The sequence below is a fragment of the Carassius auratus genome, chromosome 4 (assembly GCF_003368295.1).
Source record: "Carassius auratus strain Wakin chromosome 4, ASM336829v1, whole genome shotgun sequence".
Lineage (NCBI taxonomy): Eukaryota > Metazoa > Chordata > Actinopteri > Cypriniformes > Cyprinidae > Carassius > Carassius auratus.
In genome coordinates this window covers 8,981,924-8,990,644 of record NC_039246.1, presented here as the reverse complement: position 1 = coordinate 8,990,644, position 8,721 = coordinate 8,981,924, and positions in this window count along the sequence as shown.

Below are 8,721 nucleotides of genomic sequence, written 5' to 3'. Positions count from 1 at the left end.
CTTAAATCAATTCACACTGCAGAGATGTCTTGCGGATAACCTATGCTTCTACTTGGAGGCCTTCAATGATTGGCTGCCTCTCCCACAGCACTTGCTTGACAAACACCCCTCTGATTGTGGGGCTAGAGACGGCAGGGATGTTTTATTTGCGGCATATAGAGGAAAATGCATTACAATTCAATTGATGTATATGGGATGTATTCAATTTTATACCACATAGGTTCCAATTCTGGCCTTTGCAGGTCAATAGGAGAAGGGATTGTCCCCTTTGGAACACTGAATCTCTAGTAATGGGATTCGGCTTTTGTTTAAGATGGTCATTGAGCTGCTCTGTTGCTGTTGCATATAGCTGCAGATCAGCTTTCAGAACTATTAGAGCTGATTGAGGTCAGATGTTAATTACAGACTAGTTCTCATATGTGTATCTGTCTGTGAATCCCATTACTGCAGATAAGATCCACATTACAGTGTCAATACAAGTGAAGTAGGGACAGACGAGACCCTGTGTAATGATACAACGTGTGGCAGGATAAAACCCTTTCAGCGATTAAACTACTCTGATGTGAAAACTGTCATTTCCAGAGGCAAGTTTTTTCCTTGCCGATGTTGCTCACGTCTAAACAATTTGTCTTAGCTGTTTGTGTGCTGTTCTAAGACGACCAAATATAATGGGTAATCGGACGTATTTGTCTCCGTTTGATCAGGTAATAGTTCTGATTGGATTTGTGTCCTCTAAAATGAATCTGAGCACTTAATTCTTACATCCAGCAGAGAAACATCTGGTCAGACCAAACTGGGCTTCTATTTAAGCCTTTAATTACTGTTTTCTCATAACTTGTCTTTGCATTTGTATAGGTGTTTATACTGTAGGATCCCACAAACATATTCACAGATTCCTGTCTTTCACAATTACCTGTTTTCACACTGTGCATGATGTTATTGATTTCATTAAGCTTTCAGCTACTGCTTTTTACATTTTAAATGTATTCCATATTTTAGTGCTGAAGTAAAGATACAAAGAATGAACAGGCATTGTTCAAATTATAAAAGAACATTATTATCATTATTATTATCATCATCATAATTTGAATAAAATTTTAATGAATGAAATAAATAAATAAAAGTGCTTTTAAATGAGTGTGTAAGAAAATATGTTATTTTTATATGATCAATATATTTATATAAAATATGGAGTATACTGTGTATATATATATATATATATATATATATATGTGTGTGTGTGTGTGTGTGTGTGTGTGTGTGTGTAAATACACGTAAATATTTTAAAAATATTTACTGTATGTACATTTATATACACATAACAAATGTACACAATACACATGTATTATGTGAAGAAAAACCTTTATTTTGAATGCAATTAATAGCGATTAATCATTTGACAGTGCTAAAATAAACAAACAAATAAATACTGTTTGGTGACTACTGGCACAGAAATGATACACTTCAGCCTTAAGAACTTAAGAAAATAGCCAAAACCTTTCAACTGTCAATGGTCCATTTTTCTTTGCAAGGAGTTTTCATGATCTTTTCTTATTTGCAACCTTTCAGACTTTTAGAACTCTTATATTTGAAGGGTTCTGTTGTCCTACTGCATTGTTTGATTGAAATTCAAGAGCACCAATATGGACACAGATGTACATTAAAAGCCTTTAGAATTCCAATTGCAGAATCCAGCTCTGCCCTCTGGAAATGTTGTGTAAGACCCAGCAGGTGTAGGTGTCTTGCCAGAATTTATGTGCAGCTGGTGCTGGACGCACAGTAGGTCATGAATGGTTCAGTGAATGTGCACTTAGCATGGTACCTTCCTCATTAGAGCTGTTCGCTCACACAAAAAGGCATGATGGGGGAAAAGTGTAAGAGTGTGAAATTAGGGCTTTATGGACTAAGTTGCCAAAATTCTTACTTCACAACCTTGCACACATAAAACCAAGTGCAAAAATAAAAAAAGGAAAGAAACACTTAAAGATGGAGAGTAAAGAAAAGGGTGTGTGTGTGTGTGTGCTTGGAACAGTCAATAGATTACAAAGAAGGGGAACAGAGATCATTACTAATAAGAACAGAAAAAAATAAATGTGTGCATTTGCGTGCATACTTATCTTTCCTGATGTCTGTCGGTTTGAGTGTCTTTCTGAGAGTAATGAAGGACAACCAGGCCAGAAGGGATACTGAAAAGGTTTCAAAGTGGCACAGTCACTAAGTGCTCTCTCTGCTCGTAAACAGGGAGGACAGCTAGCACACTGCCGAGCTGATAAGTCTTTCTAATGGCCTTGAAATATATTATTTACTTCAAAAATCTGGATTTTGTTCTCTTCTGTGAAAAACAGTTAGCAAAAAGGTGTTCCACTGTATGCACACTTTTATTATTAGGACACCATTTTCAACATTTGAGACATTGTGTGCTGCATGCATGATTAATAATTAGTTATAAAACCTAATTGGAGTTATGAAACTAAAATTCGTAAACCAAAGAATATATATATTTTTTTTTTAGATGGATGATTCAATAACATTTACTTTTCTTGATAACTATAATGAAACATTTTGAAAAATTTTCTGTCCTGATAAAAAGGACAAATGTTTGGTGTTTGTTTAATTTATTTATGGCATTAAATGTATCTAAATTACACAGAATGCATGTTACTCATGCATTAAATCATCATATTACAACGTGACATGGAAGACTGGAGTAATGATGCTGAAAATTCAACTTTTTCCATCACAGGAATAAATTGATTGGCAAATAATTGGCTTTAGTTTGGGTGATTCAGATGCACAAATAAAGATACATTTTAGTGGGTTACTTGTATGGTGGTCTCTAGATTAAACTAAAATAGGAGAAGTTATTATGCATCTGCAACAACTAAATAACTACCGAAATAAATAATAAATCACATCAACATTGCATTCTGCCAAAAAGAAATTATTGCTTGTCTCCTGAAGTGAATCAGTAGCTACATTATTTTACAATGACATAAATATAAAAAGGATGCACCCTGAATTATTACACACCTTCCTCCATAATCAAGTATATATACTAACTGAGAGACTCTTATGATACATGAAAACTGTCCACTTCAACTTTCCATAGTTTCCTGATTTTTTCAAGTTCTTTCGAAGGTCAGCAGCATATTCTTCAGACAGATTTACGGTTCAGACTTGAGGATTGCAGTACAAGGCAGACAGACAGAGGGTTGAATTCATTACCATTTTCAGCAGTATAGAGAACAAAAGCACTTCATGACTTCTTCTGCTCCTCTTCACTCAAGTGTGCTACTTTGTGTGCATATGCTGATGTACTGTAAGTGCTAAAAACCTTGAACATTTGCCAGGAAAGTGAGTGACTTTTTCCACACATATATCCTGACATTCGCCTAGATTACAAGATGTCCTACACAATCTAAAAGTAATGTGAGTTTCTTCTACCCTTTTTTTATTTGCATGTTTTGATGTTGTCATAATCTCATGTTATAATCAGAAATGTGTTTTGCTGGCATTTGGTTAAGACGACGAAATGCTGAGGATGTCTAGATGCGGCCTGACCTTTATGAAGTTCTTGTTGGGTAAGACCTCAAAACATTTGGCACAATATTAGCATAGCGGCTGACGAGCGTTCACATGGGTGACCTTTTCCATGCTAGACAACAGTCTTGTCTTGTGGTATAGTTGACTTTGAGATTACAAGTACTTTCAAGTACATCTCGTTGTTTGAGTACTAACAGCTGCTTGAGGTCCGTCATATATGGATACTTCTAGAGATAAATATTATTAAAATTAAAAACTGAAAGGGGTTTTTACATTTTGGTAATATGTCCTTTTCCAACCCCCAATTTATTTTCATAGGTCACGACAAGCCTTAATTGCGGCTTGACATGCCTTTGTGTGTACCAGTCAGTGAACATCATCTCTGCTTCAAAATAGTTTGCTGCATAAAATTTTCTTTAAAGCATAAATGCCAATTTGTGATGAAAAGCAAATAGATTGCCTTAAAATCTGGATAATCAAACCTAACCTTGAACATTCATAAGAGACGTTTCATTACATTTTCCAAAATGTTTTTCCTAGGAAATGCCTTAGAATCAGGATCTTAAAGGTCCAGTTTTTCATGTTTTTTTTTTTTTTTTTTTTTTGAAGCTTTGATTGTGTTTACAGTGTGCAATATAACACATGTTCATGTTTCGCATGTAAAAACACAGTATTTTTTACACAATTCACTTATCTTTCTACCGCTGTTTTCACTGTCATAAAAACGGGCTGAAGACTTCCTTGTTCTATGAAGTCCCTCCTTCAGAAATACGTAACGAGTTCTGATTGGGCCAGCGGTTCCTGTGTTGTGATTCGACAGCAGCTGAGCACAGGCTGACCTCCTGGAAACGCGATTGGACTAGTTTTGAGAAGCAAGTGGGCAGGATTTGTTTTGAAAACCTGGCAATCCTGATCTGAACGCACGTGCTGGAGATGTACTTATAATCACAGGAGCATTTTTACTGACGATATGCGCATGAAAATTGCATTCAATTATTTGCACAGCCCTAACATCTAGTTAACAAACCTAACAGCATTGCCCTTAGTGTAATAAGTTACAGAAACTGTTAAATGCACCAACTTAAATAATAAAATACACTTACCGGTTGTGGTCCATAAACAATGTCTTCTCCAGACAAAGAGGGAACTGCTCCATCTTTCAAGAATAATCTTTGTGCGAATCCGGCATTAGACTGTTTGAGATTGAGGAAGCTGTCCTCAGCAAAATGTGCTGCACATAGTTTTACATTGGATTATCATTTTCGGGAACCGAGTTAAACATAAATTGTAACCATTGATCTCTAAGTACAGCGTCCCTGGGAAGGCCAAACAAAGGTGATTGGACTCCGAGATGAAAATAACAGCGTTTCGACAACATGGTGACAAACACAAACGCAAATCTTCCTCCTTCTCCGTCTGAGCGCAACAAGACCACGCCCCCTTTTTTGTGTATTCATGTGGACTGAGGTTAGTCAAAAAACAGTTTTAGTGACGTCATTACTGCAGGAAGCAGAGGGAAGTAGTCCAAACGGGTCGTTTTTTGTAGGCAAATTCTGTTAAATAAAAGATTTCGCTTGACCTTGAACTTTGAGCTTTATAATTTTACGGATATTATTTATACTCAACATTACACACTAACTAAAGTTTAAAACGTGGGATCACAAAGAATGGGAACGTTGAGTTATTTAGCACTGCTCATCAGATAGTCAAAAGATAATTAAAGCTGCTGTTTATTTTAAATGATAATTGTCAATAAGCTTGCATATATTACAATATTTTGGGAGTGAACTGATTTTCAGCCAATTCCATTTTTTTAATGATTGCGATCAGTTTATAGTGAAAATCTGTCAATGGTTCATGCTTATTTTAATCTATTTTTACATCTGTTTTACATTTTTACATTTGATCTACTAGCACGATTAATTGCAATCTTTAACCAGTTTTTTACCCAAAATATTCTTAGATTTAATTTCAGATATTTATTGTTCATTAACATAAAATCAATTGTTTATTTTTCTTTATTTATGATACTATTTATTAGTTAATTTATAGCCAGATTTGTAAAATCAGTGCATTCCTTATTCACAATATTTAAAAAAATGTAAACTTATAAAATGTTACATTACTGCATACTTTGGCATTTTGTTTTGTTGATACATTTATGTCATTTCTTTCTGGGTTTTTTTTTTGTTTTGTTTTTTAACTTGAGCTTGTGCCCAAGAGGGCAGAAATGTAATTGGTTCAGTGAGTTCAGTGTTTCTGGCTCGTACACATGCAGCAGCGAGCTGGATCTGTGGCCTTTACAGGTGAGCCAGAACTGTCGTTATGTAACTGTTAACCTTCAAGGTGCTTGATATGTTGACATAACTTCAAATGAGCATTTGAATAGGATATTATGATCTTGATTAAAAGAGTTATGTAATACTGACAGACAATCGTCTCTTCGCCGTACCACCCGCCAGCACCCGATCTCCTTTCTAAGGCGCCAAACAGCGTCCAGCTGTTACATCATTGACTTCAGGAGAATTTGGGATGTCTAAAGAGGAAGAGGCTTTACAAACACTCTCTGCAGAAAATCACTGTCAAATCTATTTCTCATCAAACAGAGCCCCATATCGCCTGCTCCCGAGCTCACACGAAAATTAAAAGCTGTTCAATTTAGTTTGGATGCTTGTGAGTGGTTGATGGCATATTCGATTCCAATATCAATGACAAAACTGTGCAAAGGTCTTGTTATTTTGAGTGCAGTATTTTGTGTGTGAAATATACCTCTTAGTAAAGAAGGTATTGTGTTTAATGATTTAAATTGACTGTCATTTAAAACGAAGTACTATCACTTAAGGATGATTTAGTTTAGATACAGTACTTATGAACAAATAATATAGACAATTTTGTTATTATTTTCACCAACTGCCGAATCACACACACAGTATTGTTGTGGGTCAACTGCTATACTGTCACCAAGGTCAATACAGCACATGGGCTTATATTTGCCATTGTTGATATTTTTGTCATGCATTAAGTTTTCATTTTTAACTGTTTTGTGCAAGAAGTGGGACTTTTATTTTGACAGCGCTGAAATTTGCAGTATAGTAGGCCTGTGTATAGTTCATGTTACCTGATTTTTATTTGAGAAAATATGATTCTCAACGCACACTATTGGTTATACTGCATTTACTGTCATTTTATTCATCTGTGTTTCTTTATTTGTGAATTTTTTTTTTTTCACAAATATTTGTGATTTTTTACAGATTCATTTTATATCAGGTTCAATTAAACAAATGTTAATTGTTTCAAATTATGTAATAAAATGTAAAATAAATATTAGATTTATTTGCAGCAATAGACTGCTGCTATGTGTGTCATGTGTGAATTACTGTCCTTAAATTAATTCCTTTTTAAACCCATCCAATTAAATGCATCTTACTAAACAAGATATGCATGTACTTTTTTTTCTTTTCTGCCTCTGATATTGCTTTGTATCAATTTCTGCTCTCAGACACAGCTGAAGTCAGGCGTTAACCAACCTAAACTCATGCCCACGTGAATTCCACTCGGCTCTTTAGCCACTTTAACAGTATGATTTACAGCTTCTCTCACAATGTCATTTGTTGGAGGGCTTGACAACTGAACTAATGAGTGATATGATATTGTAATAGGTGGCTTAATGCAAGTCCTTCTTTAAGCATAATTACATTTATCATGCAGAAATGTAAGGTTTGCATAACTCTGGCTGAATGAAAATGAGGAGCGAATGGTTTGGCCGGGCTTACCCTCTCAGATAAGATATCAAATTCCTTTAATTTACATGAAAATGACTTGATTAATTAATGCACCAGTGTTAATGTTTTACAGTTGTGTGTATCTTTGTTTCCACTGTGGTAATTAGGCAGATAAGTGGATCTCATTGCCAGCATATTGTGTTTAAAAGCTCTGAGGAAAGATTGTATTTCATGCATTTAATTAATTGAGTTTCTCCTTAGACTGGCATGACTTAATTACTGTTTAACTTCAAGACAAACGGATTGAAAGTTATTAAAGTGAATAATGAATAAATGATCAAACTTATAAATCTCAACAGGCCCTGCAGTTTGACGTGACATAAGTATGTAGACCGTTTAATTCTTTTTTTTTCATTCCCATCATCAGAAATGATGTAATTACACAGAGAAGCGGAGCAGAAGAGATGGGAGACTGTCTGAAAGACTGTCTACCGACCTCATTTATTTCAAAGGACAAATCATTATTATCGCAAAAGAATTATGCAGTTTTGAACAAAAGAAGTGTAGGAGACTTATGAAAAAAGAATATAAAAAAAAGTCAAGATGAATAAGCACTAAAGAAGCAGCGGCATTGCTCATCACCAAGAAAGGATAATTTACATGCACTTCGTTATTAACACATTTATTCCTAGTTTTCACAATTCATGCATGTTTTAGGACGATTTTTGGTTGAACATTCTTCAATACATCATTTGGCATCTCAGCACTTACTGTGTCCCTTGAGATTCAAAAATATGAACTACTGATTTTAAGTTTTCATTAGATCATAATGCCTTTTTTATGTTAACAACTTTTTTTTCTCAGTTGTTTTCTTTTAAACCATTGCAATGCATAATTATAAATGTTCTTGTGTTCGTGAGTGTTTTTTTTTAATCTCTGTCTGGTTATATTAGGTACTAGGTGTTCTCTGTGCACCCAAAATAAAAAGGCTTTTTATATACTGTACAAAGACATTTCTATCTTGCTATCATCTGTAAGAAAAAAGGGTGAATTATTTATCTAGCATTAAGAGATCGGGTTCTCAGTTACATTCTCAGACATTAGCTGATTTGCCAGTATCCTTCAGCCACATAGGTGACCTGTTAGAGCAGGGATGTGCAAAGCGTATATCATTATTTTTAGCTTGGCATAGCTCCCAAAATAAAATATGACAATGGAGCGACTTAAATGTATACTGTCATTCTTGTTTCTTTTTTTATGCTGGGTTACTTTGTGAAAGGTATAAAGAGATTCAAATGTACATCTTCGTGTGGATTATTGTGTTTTTATCAACTGTTTGGACTCTCACTCTGACGGCACCCATTCACTGCAGAGGATCCATTGTTGAGACAGTGATGCAATACATTTCTCCAAATCCGTTCGGTTGAAGAAACAAACTCATCTTCATTTCGGATGG